Source organism: Scyliorhinus torazame, chromosome 20, assembly GCF_047496885.1.
Source record: "Scyliorhinus torazame isolate Kashiwa2021f chromosome 20, sScyTor2.1, whole genome shotgun sequence".
NCBI classification, from domain to species: domain Eukaryota; kingdom Metazoa; phylum Chordata; class Chondrichthyes; order Carcharhiniformes; family Scyliorhinidae; genus Scyliorhinus; species Scyliorhinus torazame.
Genome location: NC_092726.1, coordinates 1,045,991 through 1,065,213, shown reverse-complemented (window position 1 = coordinate 1,065,213; position 19,223 = coordinate 1,045,991). Strand labels below are relative to the sequence as shown.

At 48.7% G+C, this 19,223-nt stretch overlaps 1 protein-coding gene across 2 annotated transcripts in view; it reads right to left on the bottom strand.

Annotated features, from left to right (window-relative positions):
• LOC140396809 (AT-rich interactive domain-containing protein 5B-like) overlaps window positions 1-9,533 on the bottom strand; it is a 36,540-nt gene extending 27,007 nt beyond the window's left edge. For both annotated transcript variants that reach the window (XM_072485556.1, XM_072485557.1), the window contains exon 1: window positions 9,429-9,533. The gene's annotated coding sequence lies outside the window, so the exon portion shown is untranslated. The remainder of the gene's footprint in view (window positions 1-9,428) is intronic.
• Between the last annotated feature and the right edge of the window lie 9,690 nt (window positions 9,534-19,223).

Below are 19,223 nucleotides of genomic sequence, written 5' to 3'. Positions count from 1 at the left end.
GGGTGCTCCGGTTTCCTCCCACAGTCCAAAGATGTGCAGGTTAGATGGATTGGCCATGATAAATTGCCCTTGGTGTCTAAAGTTGCCCTTAGTGTTGGGTGGAGGTGCTCTTTCCAAGAGCCGGTGCAGACTCGATGGGCCGAATGGCCTCCTTCTGCACTGTAAATTCAATGATAATCTATGATTAATCTAGGACAAAGGTTCGGCACAACATCGTGGGCCGAAGGGCCTGTTCTGTGCTGTATTTTTCTATGTTCTATGTACTTCATGGCCGGAATTTTCCGGCCATTGGGAGTCACTCTTCCCGCTGACAGCACACCGCTGCCTGCGGGTTTCCCAGCGTCGTGGGGTAGCTTCAATGGGTCAGTAGCTCACTGACAAGCGGCGGGAGTACAGAATTCCGCCATGAGCGAACGGCGCGGTGCCGAGAATCACACGACTGGGGCATTGGTGAATCCAGCCCCATGTCACCCTAATTTCACTTCTCTGACTTTCCCCCAGCTCGGTAACCTTTCCTCTTCAAATCCCCTTTGAAAGTTATGGTTGAATCACCTTCAACACTTCCTTGCACGTAGTGAATTCCAGATGTGTAAAAAAATTAATCTCCCCTCTAGTACTTTTGCCAATTAGCTTAAATCTGTACCTTCTGGTTATAAACCCACCCACCAGTACCAACAGTTCCTCTTTATTTACCTGACTTAAAACTCTGCATGATTTTGAATGTCCCTCAATAATGTCTCCTTCTCCAGCACTGACTCCATTCTAGAAAATCTACTCTGCACCCTCTCAAAAAACATGAACATCCTTTCAAAAAGAGTCATGTCTTGAATTGAGCAAAATTCCGCAGCGGAAGCCTAGTCAATGATTTATCAGGGGTGATCTGGTCACGTTCATGTTTCTGAGAGCTTGCTATGCATTAATTGGCTGCTATGTTTCCAAACATTACAACACTTGACTACACTTCAAAGGGGTCTTTATTTGCTACATTGTGCTTTAGGATAATCTGCAGTGGTGACAGGAGCTGGAGGAATGCAAAATCATTCTTTCTTTCTTGAATATATTCATTAGTCAGCCACCATAATGTCAGCAACAAGTCTCAATTCAAGTTCCATTTACTCTGCTTAGTCTGCTCGCACGCTCCATAATGACTCCTCAGCGTGATGTGAAATATTGTGGAAAATCAGTTCTATTCCTGATACAGCAGACCTAAAAATAAGTGAGGAGCAACAAGCTTCTTCCGTCATCAACTTCTCTCAGCTGCTTATATTGGCACGATTCCGCTGTTCGAGCCCACTGCAATTATTTGAATTTTGTACATCAGAACACTTGGCATTGGAGGATGTCATCGGAAAGTAAAGGGTCTGTTCAGAGTCAGAACACGAACCTTCCCCAAAGAAGGAAGGTCAAGGCCACCAGGAAGGAGGTCAATGATTATCACACATGCACTTCAGAGTCATTGGTACAAAGGAATAAGAGGAGGCCATGAATCAGATCAGAGTTCACCTCCATTTTTCCGTCTTTGCTTCATATTCCTCCATACACTCACCCAGAAGAAACATATCTGTCTTAAAAGCTCTTTTTTGGGTGGAGAGTTCCAGATTTATCTGTTGTCCTTGTGAGCGATAGGAATGATGAGACAGAGTGTCTTAGCCTGTGTGAAACAGACGGCTGCAATGGCGCAAATACTTCATAATCTGAAGGTCTTTCAGATAAGATTAAACCAAGGCCATGTCTGTCGTCTCAGGTATCGGACTGACACACAGAATGAAGAGTAAAGAGTTTTCTACAATATATTGGCCCTTATAGAACATAGAAGTGTACAGCGCAGTACAGGCCCTTCGGCCCACGATGTTGTGCCAAACTAGTCTGAAACTAAGATCAAATCAACCTACTCCCAATCATTCTAGTGCACTCCATGTGCCGATCCAATAACCACTTGAAAGTTCCTAAAGTGTCCAACTCCACTACCATAGCTGGGAGTGCGTTCCACGCCCCAACCACTCTCTGAGTAAAGAACCTACCTCTGACATCCCTCGTATATCTTCCACCATGAACCTTATAGTTATGCTCCCTTGTAACAGCTACATCCACCCGAGGAAAAAGTCGCTGAACGTCCACGCTTATCTATCCCTCTCATCATCTTATACACCTCAATTAAGTCGCCTCTCATCCTCTTTCGCTCCAAAGAGAAAAGCCCTAGCTTCCTCAACCTTTCCTCAAAAGACCTACCCTCCAATCCTGGCAGCATCCTGGTAAATCTCCTTTGCACCCTTTCCAATGCTTCCACATCCTTCCTAAATGAGGTGACCAGAACTGCACACAATACTCCAAATATAGTCTAACCAAGGTCTTGTACAGTTGCAGCATAACCTCACGGCTCTTAAACTGAATCCCTCTGTTAATAAATGCTAACACACTATAGGCTTTCTTCACGGCTCTATCCACTTGGGTGGCAACTTTCAGAGATCTCTGCACATGAACTCCAAGATCGCTCTGCTCCTCCACATTCTACAGAACCCTGCCGTTAACCCTGTAATTCACATTCAAATTTGTCCTACCAAAATGAATCACCTCACACTTATCAGGGTTAAACTCCATCTACCACTTTTCAGCCCAGCTCTGCATCCTATCAATGTCTCTTTGCAGCCTACAACAGCCCTCCACCTCATCCACTACTCCACCAATCTTGGTGTCATCAGCAAATTTACTAACCCAACCTTCAACTCCATCATCCAAGTCATTGATAAAAAGCACAAATAGCAGAGGACCCAGCACAGATCCCTGTGGTACACCGCTGGTGACTGGGCTCCAGGATGAAAATTTACCATCTACCACCACCCTCTGTCTTCTATGTGATAGCCAGTTACTGATCCAATCGGCCAAATTTCCCTCTATGCCATGTCTCCTTACTTTCTGCATGAGCCGACCATAGGGCACCTTATCAAACGCCTTACTAAAATCCATGTATACAACATCAACTGCTCTACCTTCATCTATTTACTTAGTTACCAACTCAAATAATACAATCAAACTTGTGAGGCAAGACTTACCCCTCACAAGTCCGTGCTGACTATCCTGGATTAAGCTGAATCTTTCCAAATGATCATAAATCCTGTCCCTCAGGACTCTTTCCAATAATTTACCTTTGACTGCAGTGAGACTAAGCGGCCTTTAATTCCCAGGGTTATACCTATTCCCTTTCTTGAACAAGGGGACCACATTCGCCTCTCTCCAGTCTTCTGGCACTATTCCTGTAGACAGTGAGGACATAAAGATCAAAGGCTCTGCAATCTCATCCCACGCCTCCCAAAGAATCCTAGGATATATCCCATCAGGCCCAAGGGACTTATTTATCCTCAGGCTTCTCAAAATTTCTAACACACATTCCTTCCGAATATCTACCTCCTCCAGCCTACCAGCCTGTATCGCACTATCCTCCTCAACAACATTGCCCCTCTCCTTTGTGAACACTGAAGAAAAGTATTCATTTCGGGACTCTCCTATATCTTCAGACTCCATGCACATGTTCCCATTCCTGTCCTTGACCGGCCCCAACTTCACCTTGGTCATTCTTTTATTCCTCACATAAGTGTAAAAAGCCTTGGGGTTTTCCTTGATCCTACCCGCCAAGGACTTCTCATCCCCCCTCCTAGCTCTCCTAAGCCCTTTCTTGAGCTCCTTCCTAGTTATCTTGTATCCCTCAAGTGCCCTAACTGAACCTTGTTATTTCATCCTTACATAAGCCCCCTTCTTCCTCTTGACAAGACATTCAACCTCTTTTGTAAACCATGGTTCCCTCACTCGACCATTTCCGTCCTGCCTGACAGGGACATACATATCAAGGACACGCAGTATTTGCTTCTTGAACAAGCTCCACATCTCAATTGTGCCTATCCCTGACAGTTCCTGTCTCCATCTTATGCTCCCCAATTCTTGCCGAATCACATCGTAATTACCCTGTTCCTATCCCTCACATCGTAATTACCCTGTTCCTATCCCTCTCCATTGCTATAGTGAAAGTCACCGAATTGTGGTCACTATCTCCAAAGTGCTCTCCCACAACCAAATCCAACACTTGGCCCGGTTCATTACTCAGTACCAAATCCAATATGGCCCCACTTCTTGTCAGTCTATCCACATATTGCGTGAGGAAACCCTCCTGCACACACTGGATAAAAACAGCCCCATCCAAACTATTCGAATTATAGTGGCTCCAATCAATATTTGGAAAGTTAAAGTCACCCATGACAACTACCCTGTGACTACCGCACCTATCCAAAATCTGCATTACAATCTTTTCCTCCACATCTCTGTTACTGTTTGGGGGCCTATAGAAAACTCCTAACAAAGTGACCGCTCCTTTCCTATTTCTAACTTCAGCCCACACTACCTCAGGAGACAGATCCTCCTCAAACTGCCTTTCTGCAGCCATTATACTATCCTTGATTAACAATGCAACTCCTCCACCTCTTTTACCACCTTCCCTAATCTTACTGAAACATCTAAACCCCAGAACCTCCAACAACCATTCCTGCCCCTGTTGTATCCACATCTCCGTAATGGCCACAACATCGTAGTCCCACGTACCAATCCATGCTTCAAGCTCACCAACCTTGGGCGAAATTCTCCCCCAACGGCGGGATGCCCGCCGACTGGCGCCAAAGCCGGCGCAAATCAGACGGGCATCGCGCCGGCAAAAAGGTGCGGAAGTCTCCGCATCTTTGGCGGCCTAGCCCCAACATTGAGGGGCTAGGCCGACGCCGGAGGGATTTCCGCCCCGCCAGCTGGCGGAAATGGCGTTTGTTGCCCCGCCAGCTGGCGCGGAAATGCGGCGCATGCGCGGGAGCGTCAGCGGCCGCTGTCAGTTTCCCCGCGCATGCGCGGGAGCGTCAGCGGCCGCCGAAAGTTTCCCGCGCATGCGCAGTGGGGAGAGTCTCTTCCGCCTCCGCCATGGTGGAGGCCGTAGCGGAGGCGGAAGGGAAAGAGTGCCCCCACGGCACAGGCCCGCCCGCGGATCGGTGGGCCCCGATCGCGGGCCAGGCCACCGTGGGGGCACCCCCCGGGGTCAGATCGCCCCGCGCCCCCCCCCAGGACCCCGGAGCCCGCCCACGCTGCCTGGTCCCGCCGGTAAATACCAGGTTTGATTTACGTCGGCGGGACAGGCAGTTTCTGGGCGGGACTTCGGCCCATCCGGGCCGGAGAATCCAGCGGGGGGTCCCGCCAACCGGCGCGGCTGGATTCCCGCCCCCGCCCAATCTCCGGGAGCGGAGACTTCGGCGGGGGCGGGGGCGGGATTCACGGCGGCCAACGGCCATTCTCCGACCCGGCGGGGGGTCGGAGAATGACGCCCCTTATTCCTGATGCTCCACGCATTGAAGTAGACACACTTCAAACCACCTTCATGCCTGCAGGTCCACTCTTGTGACCTTGGTACCTTCCTCAGTACTGCACTACCCTCAACTTCCTGAACTCCAGCAACGCTATCTCCTGGACTACAAATCAGTTTCCCATTCCCCTGCCAAATTAGTTTAAACCCGCCCAAAGAGCTGTATCCCAGGATATTGGTGTCCACCCCCCCCCCCCCGGGTTCAGGTGTAACCCATCCTGTTTGTACAGGTCGCACCTTCCCCAGAAAGTGCTCCAATTATCCAAGTAACTGAAACTCTCCCTCCTACACCATCCCTGTAGCCATGTGTTTAACTGCACTCTCTCCCTGTTCCGCATCTCGCTAGCACGTGGCACTGGCAGCAAACCAGAGATGACAACACGGTCTGTCCTGGCTCTCAGCTTCCACCCTAGCTCCCTGAATTCCTGTTTTACATCCCCATCCCTTTTCCTACCTATGTCGTTGCTCCCCCTCCCCCTTAAGGATCCTGAAAACACGATCAGAGACGTCATGGACCCTGGCACCCGGGAGGCAACACACCAACTGTGAGCCTCTATCGTTGCCACAGAACCACCTATCTGTACCTCTAACTATAGAGTCTCCAATAACTAATGCTCTCCTGCTCTCCCCCTTCCGTTCTCAGACACAGGGACAGACTCAGTGCCAGACACCTGGTCACCGTGGCTTACCTATGGTAGGTCCCCCCCACCCCCACCGCAACAGTAGGCAAAACGCTATACCTGGTATTGAGGGGAACAACCGCAGGGGATCCCTGCACTGACTGCTTCTTCCCCCTCCTTTTAAACGTCACCCAGCTACCTTCATTCTTAGGAGTAACTACATCCCTGGAGCTTCTATCTATAACCGACTCTGCCTCCCGAATCTTCTTACCATTCCTCAATCATCATTCCAAAATCCACTTAACTGGTCATCGAACTCATTGCTGTTTGTGGGATCTGACTGTGCACAAATTGTCTACATTACAGCAGTGACAACACTTCAGAAGTAATGTGCTGAAACTGATGTGTTTGGGGATGCTCAGAAGATGTGGATGTGAGCTTGTAACCACAAATGAGCGCTCGCACATTTTCCTGATCTGCTCACAGCAGCGAAAACTTGCAGTCATCTCCTGCCTTCAACCAAGAAAAATGCTCCAAAGTGCGTAACAGGAATGAGACGAAAGTGAAATTAACATCGAGCCAAAGGAGCAGTGTCCAAAAGCGTGGCTAAATAGGTGGCCTTTAAGGAGGGTCATCAGAGAGAGAGGTGAAGAAGCAGAGAACTTCAGGGAGAGAATCCCGAAGCCAATTTGATGAATGCTTTCAAGTACAAGCTGGACCTGCTTCTCTGGAATGGAGATCACCTTGTGCAAAAGAGGAGCTAGAGCAGGAATGATTGGGGCCAGAGTGTGGTTTGAAGACAAGTTTCATATAAAAGACAAGAATCTGCTTTTGCCAAATTGGCCTGGTTTTGATTCGTTGTCTTGCCTCTCTCAGGAGATCACGTGGTTTTGGTTGGGGTATGGTGACTGTGTCTGGGTGGACCACAGAGAATTTTCCTGTTCGTCATTGTAACGCATCTGTGGCAATTGCACAAAGGCCTGATTTTTAAATTCTGTCACATTTTATTTCCATTTCATGTCCAAACATAGAAGTGACTTCCAGCAGCTCAGAAACCCAATACATGAAATGCAGTCCAGAGACAATGCAAGCTGTGGCCAGGCTATGGTCAAAATAATACCCCATTCTTGTTCTTTCTCCCCGTTGATGAAATCAGGGCCCATCCTTTTTCCTCAGAGAAGGAAAAAGTGGGGGAGCAGCCCGTCCTGCTCTGAACCTCACTCACTGAGCAACTTGTATTTATAGAACACCCATAAACACAGCACATTGTCCCAAGGTACTTCGCATGAATATCACTGGACAATGTTTGGACACCAAGGCACATGAAGAGATATCTAGAACAGGTGACAAAAGACATAGTCAGGGAAGCAGCTTTTAGGATTCATCTTAAATGGAGAATGAGAAGTGGACAAGTGTAGGGAGGGAATTTCAGAACTTAGTGCCAAGGTGGGAGTAAGTTGAATCTGAGATGCTCAAGAGGTCGGAATTGGAGGAGCGTACAAATCTCAGAGGGTTTTAGGGTTAGAGACGGTATCAGAGATAGGGAGGGGAGTGACCACAGAGGGATTTAACCAGGGTAAGGGGACCCAATGGCTCAATGGGGTGAATGAATCAGCCATTGCAGGGAAGGTCCTGGGTTCAGAGCCTGATGCTGCCCTCAAAAAACTCCATTCAATTGGGGAAAGGAATCCAGGATGGAGGGAGCAGGGATCTTACTAATGCTCTCCATGTCTCGGGGGGAGGGGCATAAATGACAAAGAGGTCTGCAAGCAGGGTTAGACCCTTCCCATTCACCATGATGGGCATGAACAGGTAGCATTGAATCCTGCGATGCCCCATAGAATCAAACGGCCCACAATCAGTCATTTATGGACCAACACTGAACCTCTTGGAAACAAAGCAGGCAAACTAACCACAGTGACTTAACTCGAGCAGTTGTTTCTAACTCAGTAACATCTGACCGTTTCCCATCTTCCAGCGGATCAGTACTTCCCCTAATCATATCAACATAATTGATGGGTGATCATCCTCAAATACTGAAACCGCCTGGGTTTTTTTTTCCTATTCCCTGTAGTGTCTGATGTAAACATTACCAAAACACTTTTCACCAGAATTTTATTACAGCGAAATGACCACATTTTCTCGAAAAACACAAGCACATCGAAATAAAAACCCCACTGTGGCTGCTGAGTCACATGTTGGCCCAGTTTCCTGTGAGTGTCTTTACAACAATGTTGGCACGGTGCAGTGCATTACAGACATGCTATAGGACCGAGAGGAGAAAGCGGGAAGTGAGAGGCCCACATGGTGATGCCACCCTCCCTCCCCACTCCATTCACTCTCCACTTGCCATTCTGTAAGATTAGGAAATTGTGGTGGGCCTCCCACTGCTCACAGCAGGTAGCCAGAGAGAGGAGGCGAGGAGATCCTCCGCAATGTACCTGGGTATCAGGATTGGTAACTTGAATGTAATTGCAGACAGTGATATAGACAGTATCATAGAATTTACAGTGCAGAAGGAGGCCATTTGGCCCATCGAGTCTGCACCGGCCCTTGGAAAGAGCACCCTACTTGAGCCTATGCTGCCATCCTATCCCAGTAACCCCACCAAACCTTTTAGACACTAAGGGCAACTTATCATGGCCAATCCACCTAAACCTGCACATCTTTGGACTGTGGGAGGAAACCGGAGTCCCCGGAGGAAACCCACGCAGTGACGGGGAGAACGTGCAGACTCCGCACAGACAGTGACCCAAGTCGGGAATTGAACCTGGGACCCTGGAGCTGTGAAGCAACTGTGCTAACTACTGTGCTGTACCGTGCTGCCCCATGAGTTACACCAGTGATTCTCTCTCAGCAAAATCTCAGCCATGCGGTGTCTCAGCCCCCCTCTCCCCACCCCCAGCATTGGTTAATTTGGGCGCAAGCTAAACCAAGGATGGCATGATACCACCTCGGTGCCAGCTGCAAGCAGCTAACCAGCTCCACAACAGCACAGACATACATCAACACACTCTCAGGCAACACCAAGCACTTCATCAGCCTGGTCCAGGGGTAGACTGAGAACACCCAATCCTGCCTACTGCAGACTGGCACAACCCTGCCCACACTTCACAGCAAAGAGCATGTTTAAAACAGCGACCACAAAGTTGGGACCTTTCACACTTCACTTCTCTTCAATGGCAATTCCGAGTGTGCAGCTCAAACTCGGAGCTGACATTGAGTGAAGTTGCACATTTCCAGTGCCCTTCGCGACAATCCTGCTTACTTGCAAAGGTTGCCGGAGAGTAGTAACGAGATCAGAGCCCCGGAATGCATCCAGCCAACTGCAGAAACAGTGAGGCACTTTACATTAACTCTGCCTTGGCAACAGGCGGAAATGGGGCGCTTGCTGAGTTGGGCAGTGAATGAGTAACACTTACCTCTGCCAGAATCCCTTCACCGTCCACACTCCTTCTCTGCTTCAGTCCATCCAACCGCTCCACGCTGCTCATTTCAACACCAAACTCCACCAAATGGGAACTTTCTGACAGTCAGCTCCGCCCTCCCCCCACCTCTCCACAGCTCATTGGCCCGAGCCGCTTGTGGGGCCCACCCCTTAAAAGGGTCCAGCGAGTACTGCTGCAAAGAGCTCACACAGCAAGGCTGGGACAGCAGCGTTTAGCAGTCTGCACTAGCAGCATGCTGCATCTCGTCTCCAGCCCACATCCAGGTGGACTGAAGGAAAGAGAGACTTGCACAAACTCAGAGCAATCCAAAATGCTTTCCTGTGGTCACTGTGGCCAAGCAGGCAGCCCTTTGACACAGCAAGATTCCGCAAATAGCTACCAGATAATAACCCAGTCGTTTTTAGTGCTGTTCATTGAGGTATAAACAGTGATCACAACACTGGCCAGAGCTTCCTGCTCTGCTCCGCAATGGTGCATCAAACCCCTTCCATCATCCCAAGGGGGCCGATGAGGAAGTTTCCATGCTTCCCGCCAGCAGAGATGGCCCACCATTGATCCTTCTATTCCTGCCACTGTCAATGGGGGTTCCCCGTTCCCCCACTGACTGAATGGCTGCAAAAGTCAGGCCTATGGCCCAAATCCACATGACCCTTCCACAGTTATGTGGCTGCAAGCCCAGGGAACCAAAAAACCCTCATCAAAAATAGGGGGGTGGGGGTGTCACGATGGAGGGGAAAGTTCACAGTCTGATACCGTTGCCCTCAGTGTTGAGGCGGTAACGTGCCCAATTGGAAGATGGGGTGTTGTTCCCCCAGTTTGTATCCGGCTTCACACTGGAACATTGCAGCAGGCCAAGAAGAGACACGTGGGCGTAAGAAAGATGGCAAGTCCAAATGGGAAGTGACAGGAAGACTGGGGTTGTGCTTGCGGACTGAGCAAAGTGTTCCACAAAGCGGTCACCAGTCTGCGTTTAGTCTCCCCAATGTAGACTGGACCTCATCGGCAGCAGCAAAGACAGTAGGCCAAATTGAAGGAGGTGCAGGCGAAACGCTGCTTCTCCTGAAAGGAATATTTGTCCCTTTGGACAGTGAGAAGTGGGCAGCTTTTGCATGGGAAGGTGCCGTGGGAAGGGGATGAAGGGTTGGGGCATTGGAAGTGTAGACCAAGGTGTCAAGGAAGGATTGGTCCATGTAGAATGGGAGTGCTGTGCTGTCAGAGGGTCAGTACTGAGGGAGTGCTGCACTATCAGAGGGTCAGCACTGAGGGAGTGCCGCACTGTCAGAGGGTCAGTACTGAGGGAGCGCCGCACTGTCAGAGGGTCAGTACTGAGTGAGTGCCGCACTGTCAGAGGGTCCGTACTGAGGGAGTGCTGCACTGTCAGAGGGTCCGTACTGAGGAAGTGCTGCACTGTCAGAGGGCCTGTACTGAGGGAGTGCCGCACTGTCAGAGGGTCAGTACTGAGGGAGTGCCGCACTGTCAGAGGGTCAGTACTGAGGGAGTGCTGCACTGTCAGAGGGTCAGTACTGAGGGAGTGCCGCACTGTCAGAGGGTCAGTACTGAGGGAGTGCTGCACTGTCAGAGGGTCAGTACTGAGGGAGTGCTGCACTGTCAGAGGGTCAGTACTGAGGGAGTGCTGCATTGCAGTACACGTTCTGATGAACGGTCATTGCCTTAAGATGTTGGGTTGGATTTTCTGGTCCAGTAGAGATGTCCCTGTATCGGAGGATTGGGTGGCCAACAGGTTTATTTCGGTGCATGATGAGTTCCCGGCAGTTTAGTATCAGTACTTGGAGCTTTATCAATGGCAAATGAGTCCATAGTTTTGCTAAGTTCTTCCATGATGGGTTTGAATCCAGTTCTGCCATGACAGGCTGGCTTCTATGTTATATAGAGCTTCCTCGGTGACAGTGTTCTCCTTGGAGCGCAATTCAAGGTTATGATCCACCTATTTCGCCACCTGTCCATTGCAGTCAGTGATGACCCCCCCCCCCCGACCTTCGTTCGCATTGGAGCCGTCTTTGTTGCCGATGGACCGATTGCATTTTGATCCCCTCTGCACTTACCCCTCGAATACCCTGTGAAGAAGGACATCTGGATAATAAAGTTCCAGTCACAGCAGCACAGAAACGATCCTCCTTAAAGTGATTGCAGCAGGTCACATTGCCATTGGCAGAGTGGCACATATTACTGGGAGTGTTAACAAAGGAGACTAAGCTGGAGGGCCTGGCCACACCCCTTGACTCTGTTTAATCTCTGGAAGGCCCTGGAGGGAACAAGAATATTTGTTGGGGAGGGAATTGCAAATGCTAAAGAATATTTTTCTTCTGTTTTCCATGGCAAAATGAGAATCTAGGCCAGTCTATTGCATATCAACCTCACCTGAACCACTGCTGAGGTTGGAAGATCTTAATGCACTTTGCATCGTGATATACTGTTACAATCACGATTTTAGAACATTGAACTTAATCATTGTATTCACAAAGAAAGGGTGGAAAACAGAAATGCTGACAATGGATTTGGAAATGCTGCAAAAACAGGATTTTCATTGCACTTGGCTGGAAAGTTTAGATTATACGCTCCTTGACAGTGATGCATCAGGAATGATCAACTAAGCACCAATATAAAGGTTTCTTAAAGTGACAGTGTTAATTATTTTAAATCACCAAGATCCTGTGGGAATATTTAATGTTTCATGGGTTTGAGTTAATCTTTGCGATATTTCCTCAAAGTGAAGATAAGCTAATAGCACCTGGTAACTGAGCTAAACACACAATGTGATCATCACATGTGTGATCAGAAATGATTTACCACATTGCGGTGTACAGGTGCAGCACTGCACCACAAAATCAAAATGAACAAGAGGACTCACGTTCCGGGTGGTGGGAGCAGATTCAATATTGCCTTTGAAAGGGGAAATGGATGAACACTGGAACAGGAAGGAAACCCGGGATGGAGCTGTGGCAATTGGGACTCATTGAGCAAAGTTGGCAAAGGCAAGGTGGGCTGAATGGCTGCCGTCACGTCCTGATTGCACCATGGGTTTTGGCAGAGAGGAGATGATTGTCCCTGCGATTATTCATTGGTCAGCGACTTCCCAATTGCTGGATGAGGATTTTCAGAACTCGTCATTCCGACATGGTTTGCTGAAGTAAGAGACAGAGATTTGGCACTCGGGGGGTTGGGGGGGAATGCGAGTGGGGGGAGGGGGGGGGAAGAAATGATTAAACCCAGAGCAATATGCCAGATTCTGATATTTTACATCAAAGCTAAGACAGACTGGCCCCGAATAAAGCTGACACCAGTTTTAATGAATCTTCATTTAGTTCCAATTTGATGAGTGGCATTACCAGATCAATCCAGTATCAGGAGTTTACTGCAAGTTTTTAGTCAGTCTGCACTCTAGTTTCACAACTTCTTGCAGCAGCAGGGACCTTTCTCCTCTCAAATTCTTCACACTTTCTTGGGATGTTGATGTGAGTGCCGTTGGCAAGGCCCAGCATTTATTGGCAATCCCCAGTTGCTCTTGAATTTACTCGGCTATTTTAGAGGCTTTTCAAGTCAACTACATTGCTGTGGGTCTGGAGTCTGGGTAAGACAGGTCGGGCAAGGACAGCAGACTTCCCTCCCTAAAGGGCATTAGTGAACTGGATGGGCTTTTACAACAATTGATGACAGTTTCATAGTCACCATTACGGAGACGAGCTTTATATTCCACATTTATTAACTGATGTCAAATCCCTTCAGCTGCCATGATGGGATGTGAACCAGTGTCTGCTGGATTACTAGCCCAGTAACATTACCATTGCACCACCATATGACATTCTTTAGACTCCACCAGTTTTCCAATTGTTGGCGGATTTTCAGAGTAGCCCTGGCATTAACATCTGGGAGCGGGTAGCGATTGTTGTATAAGGATCTGGCACATATAGGGTTAATATAGAACTGAGTACAGTGCCGTCGACGCAGTGATGTAAGACACAGGACGTGGGCCTTGGGTCAGTGCGATGTTCAGCAGAGACATAGATAGACCAAAGCATAGAGATAGCTTCTAGTTCGCACCCCTGGTCCGATCGACGCCACGCAAAGAATTTCAGCTTGACACCTTGGCAGTGCCAGGTTGGCACCCAGACTGGCAGTGCCCAGGTGACACCAGCAGTGCCAGGGTGCCACCCTGCCCAAAGGGCAAACACCTTGGGGCCTTCCATCCCCTGGGACACACCCACAAGTGCTATTCCATCTGGTCCCCGTTTGCGGAGAGCAGTACTGAATAGCACTCGCCCGAGGCCTCCGAAACGAAAGAGATAGATCCCAATGCCTCGGGTTCCTTGGAATATTGGGCAGCACGGCAGCACAGTGGTTAGCACTGTGGCTTCACAACACCAGGGATCTGGGTTCGACTCCCAGCTTAGGTCACTGTCTGTGCGGAGTCTGCACGTTCTCCCCGTGTCTGCGTGGGCTTCCTCCGGGTGCTCCGGTTTCCTCCCACAAGTCCCGAAAGACATGCTAGTTAGGTGAATTGGACATTCTGAATTCTCCCTCAGTGTACCCGGAATGTGGCGACTAGGAGCTTTTCACAGTAACTTCATTGCAGTGTTAGTGTAAGCCTACTTATGACACTAATAAAGATTATTCTGAAGATTATTATTATATTGCGTACAATTCTGGTCGTCGCACTACCAGAAGGCTGTGGAGGCGTTGGAGGGGGTCAGAAGCGGTTTACCAGGATGTTGCCTGGTATGAAGGCTCTGAGGAGAGGTTGGATAAACTCAGATTGTTCTCACTGGAAAAATGGAGGTTGAGGGGTGACCAGATAGAGGTCTACAAAATTCTGAGTGGCATGGACAGAGTGGATAGTCAGATACTTTTTATAGGGTGGAATAGTCAATTACCTAGGGGACATAGGTTTAAGGTGCGAGGGGCAAGGTTTAAACAAAGAACAAAGAAATGTACAGCACAGGAACAGGCCCTTCGACCCTCCAAGCCCGTGCCGACCATGCTGCCCGACTAAACTACAATCTTCTACACTTCCTGGGTCCGTATCCCTCTATTCCCATCCTATTCATGTATTTGTCAAGATGCCCCTTAAATGTCACTATCGTCCCTGCTTCCACCACCTCCTCCGGTAGCGAGTTCCAGGCACCCACTACACTCTGCGTAAAAAACTTGCCTCGTACATCTACTCTAAACCTTGCCCCTCTCACCTTAAACCTATGCCCCCTAGTAATTGACCCCTCTACCCTGGGGAAAAGCCTCTGACTATCCACTCTGTCTATGCCCCTCATAATTTTGTATACCTCTATCAGGTCTCCCCTCAACCTCCTTCGTTCCAGTGAGAACAAACCGAGTTTATTCAACCGCTCCTCATAGCTAATGCCCTCCATACCAGGCAAAATTCTGGTAAATCTCTTCTGCACCCTCTCGAAAGCCTCCACATCCTTCTGGTAGTGTGGCGACCAGAATTGAACACTATACTCCAAGTGTGGCCTAACTAAGGTTCTATACAGCTGCAACATGACTTGCCAATTCTTATACTCAGTGCCCCGGCCAATGAAGGCAAGCATGCCGTATGCCTTCTTGACTACCTTCTCCACCTGTGTTGCCCCTTTCAGTGACCTGTGGACCTGTACTCCTAGATCTCTTTGACTTTCAATACTCTTGAGGGTTCTACCATTCACCGTATATTCCCTACCTGCATTAGACCTTCCAAAATGCATTACCTCACATTTGTCCGGATTAAACTCCATCTGCCATCTCTCCGCCCAAGTCTCCAAACAATCTAAATCCTGCTGTATCCTCCGACAGTCCTCATCGCTATCCGCAATTCCACCAACCTTTGTGTCGTCTGCAAACTTACTAATCAGACCAGTTACATTTTCCTCCAAATCATTTATATATACTAACAAACAAACAAAGAACAAAGAAATGTACAGCACAGGAACAGGCCCTTCGGCCCTCCAAGCCCGTGCCGACCATACTGCCCGACTAAACTACAATCTTCTACACTTCCTGGGTCCGTATCCTTCTATTCCCATCCTATTCATATATTTGTCAAGATGCCCCTTAAATGTCCTTATCGTCCCTGCTTCCACTACCTCCTCCGGTAGCGAGTTCCAGGCACCCACTACCCTCTGCGTAAAAAACTTGCCTCGTACATCTACTCTAAACCTTGCCCCTCTCACCTTAAACCTATGCCCCCTAGTAATTGACCCCTCTACCCTGGGGAAAAGCCTCTGACTATCCACTCTGTCTATGCCCCTCATAATTTTGTATACCTCTATCAGGTCGCCCCTCAACCTCCTTTGTTCCAGTGAGAACAAACCGAGTTTATTCAATCGCTCCTCATAGCTTATGCCCTCCATACCAGGCAACATTCTGGTAAATCTCTTCTGCACCCTCTCTAAAGCCTACTATAAAGAGCAAAGGCCCCAGCACTGATCCCTGTGGAACACCACTGGTCACAGCCCTCCAATTAGAAAAGCATCCTTCCATTGCTACTCTCTGCCTTCTATGGCCTAGCCAGTTCTGTATCCACCTTGCCAGCTCACCCCTGATCCCGTGTGACTTCACCTTTTGTACTAGTCTACCATGAGGGACCTTGTCAAAGGCCTTACTGAAGTCCATATAGACAACATCTACTGCCCTACCTGCATCAATCATCTTAGTGACCTCCTCGAAAAACTCTATCAAGTTAGTGAGACACGACCTCCCCTTCACAAAACCGTGCTGCCTCTCACTAATACGTCCATTTGCTTCCAAATGGGAGTAGCTCCTGTCTCGAAGAATTCTCTCCAGTAATTTCCCTACCACTGAAGTAAGGCTCACCGGCCTGTAGTTCCCGGGATTATCCTTGCTACCCTTCTTAAACAGAGGAACAACATTGGCTATTCTCCAGTCCTCCGGGACATCCCCCGAAGACAGCGAGGATCCAAAGATTTCCGTCAAGGCCTCAGCAATTTCCTCTCCAGCCTCCTTCAGTATCCTGGGGTAGATCCCATCAGGCCCTGGGGACTTATCTACCTTAATATTTTTTAAGACACCCAACACCTCTTTTTGGATCTCAATGTGACCCAGGCTATCTACACACCCTTCTCCAGACTCAACATCTACCAATTCCTTCTCTTTGGTGAATACTGATGCAAAGTATTCATTTAGTACCTCGCCCATTTCCTCTGGCTCCACACATAGATTCCCTTGCCTATCCTTCAGTGGGCCAACCCTTTCCCTGGCTACCCTTTTGCTTTTTATGTACGTGTAAAAAGCCTTGGGATTTTCCTTAACCCTATTTGCCAATGACTTTTCGTGACTCCTTCTAGCCCTCCTGACTCCTTGCTTAAGTTCCTTCCTACTTTCCTTATATTCCACGCAGGCTTCGTCTGTTCCCAGCCTTTTAGCCCTGATAAATGCCTCCTTTTTCTTTTTGACGAGGCCTACAATATCTCTCGTCATCCAAGGTTCCCGAAAATTGCCGTATTTATCCTTCTTCCTCACAGGAACATGCCGGTCCTGAATTCCTTTCAACTGCCACTTGAAAGCCTCCCACATGTCAGATGTTGATTTGCCCTCAAACATCCGCCCCCAATCTATGTTCTTCAGTTCCCGCCTAATATTGTTATAATTAGCCTTCCCCCAATTTAGCACATTTATCCTAGGACCACTAGGAGCTGTACAAGGGACGTTTTTACACAGAAGGTGGTGGGAGCCTGGAATTTGCTGCCGGAGGAGGTGGTGGAAGCAGGGACGATAGCAATGTTTTTTTCACATAAATTTAGAGTACCCAATTATTTTTTCCCAATTAAGGGGCAATTTAGCGTGGCCAATCCACCTACCCTGCACATCTTTGGTTGTGGGGGTGAGACCCACACAGACAGTGGGAGAATGTAAAAACTCCACATGGACAGTGACATGGGGCCGGGTCCTTAGTGCCGTGAGGCAGCAGTGCTAACCACTGCGCCACCGTTCCACCCAGGTGATAGTGATGTTCAAGAGGCGTCTTGATGAAATGAAATGAATGAAACCGCTTAGTGTCACAAGTAGGCTTCAAATGAAGTTACTGTGAAAAGCCCCTAGTCGCCACATTCCGGCGCCTGTTCAGGGAGGCTGGTACGGGAATTGAACCGTGCTGCTGGCCTGCCTTGGTCTGCTTTCAAAGCCAGCGATTTAGCCCATACATGAATAGGATGGGAATACAGGGACACAGACCCCAGAAGTGCAGTAAGTTTTAGTTTAGACAGGCATCATGATTGGCTTGGAGGGCTGAATGGCCTGTTCCTGTGCTGTACTGTTCTATTGTTCTTGTTCTTTGTCTCGCTCTAATATGCAGATTTGTCCCAAAAAGCGATCCCGCCCACAATGGGTGGGATTCACATCACAACGTCTCGCCAGATCACGTTAAATGTCACGAGGTGTTGCAAGCTGGGTGGATCCCGAGGTTGGGGGTCTCCCGGCTTCTATTGGCCATGTTGTGCCTCGGCGCACTGCTTGTCAGGCGCAGCGAGGCCGTTCAAGCGAAGCAGTTAGATGTAGTACTTGGAGCAGAGGAAATTTAAGGTTATGAGGTTAGGCAGGATCAGGGTATTGAGTTGGATGATCAGCTATGGCCATAATGAATGACGGAGCAGGCTCGAAGGGCCGAATGGCCTCCTCCTGCTCCTATTTTCTAAGTTTCTAAGAATATGGCCAACACCTAGAGTAGCAGGAACACGCCATGAAAATAATTTGGGCTACTGTCAGCCATTGTGAACTGTATCCCAACCATGACACCCCCCAGCCGCTCTCTGCATATCCTCCCCACCTACCCTGCAATACTTTGATCCTCACCCGACCCCACACCAATGCGCTGTCCCTACCGCCCCAATCTAAGGGGGGGGGGGGTATAGGAAACAGAGTTCAGGAGACAGCACAAGTGAGGTGAGGAAACAGAGAGGGAATAGCGGGCAAGTAGGCACAAGGAGGAAAGGAAGCACCAGGCAGAACACAAGGGAGAGCAAGAAGGAAGGTGTGAGATAAAAAAGAGGGAGGAAGGCAATCTGAGAGAATACCCGGGAGAGAGGAGTGCAGGAGTGTTAATCTGCTGCTGCATTTCTGCAGTAACTCAGCCAGAAATCTCAGAGTTAGCTTGCTGACAGTGTCCTACTTGAACCTTTCCTGACTCATATCTGAAGCTGAAATTTAACAGAATGGGGAATGAGTGACATCATTTCCATCACAGCAACTTCCTGATATCAGTGCAAGACAAGAACTTATTTTTAAAAACAGGAACTATTTCGATTTAGCTTCACTCTTCTCACCATTCTTTACCGGAAACTCTTGACATTAAATGTGGTTTTTTCTTCAATCATATATTTGAGCTGGACAATAACCAGGTTTCTGTAACAGGTTATCCGGGTATTAGTGTCCCTGCTGTAAGATGCAGAAAATCAGTGGTCACAACTTTAGTTTCAACCCAGTGTGTGAGGAACATTTCTCAACGTTGTGTCGGGGGAAAGAAAATTAATCCTCAGAAACAGAAGCAAATATAATACAATTATTTCACAACTGGATTCCGGATGTTGGTACTATGGCCAGGTCAGATACAGACTCAACCCAGGTTCCATTTGTAAGTTTTATAGATTTGAGGCGATCAGGCTCTGTTTGTCTCTGCCCCTCCCCCTACCCCTGCCTCCCTCTCTGTCTCTCTCTCAATATCTCTGTCCCTCTCCTTCCTGTGCCTCCTTCTATCTCTCAACCTCTTTTTGCTGTCTCCCATCTAAGTCGCTGTGAGTCTCTTTC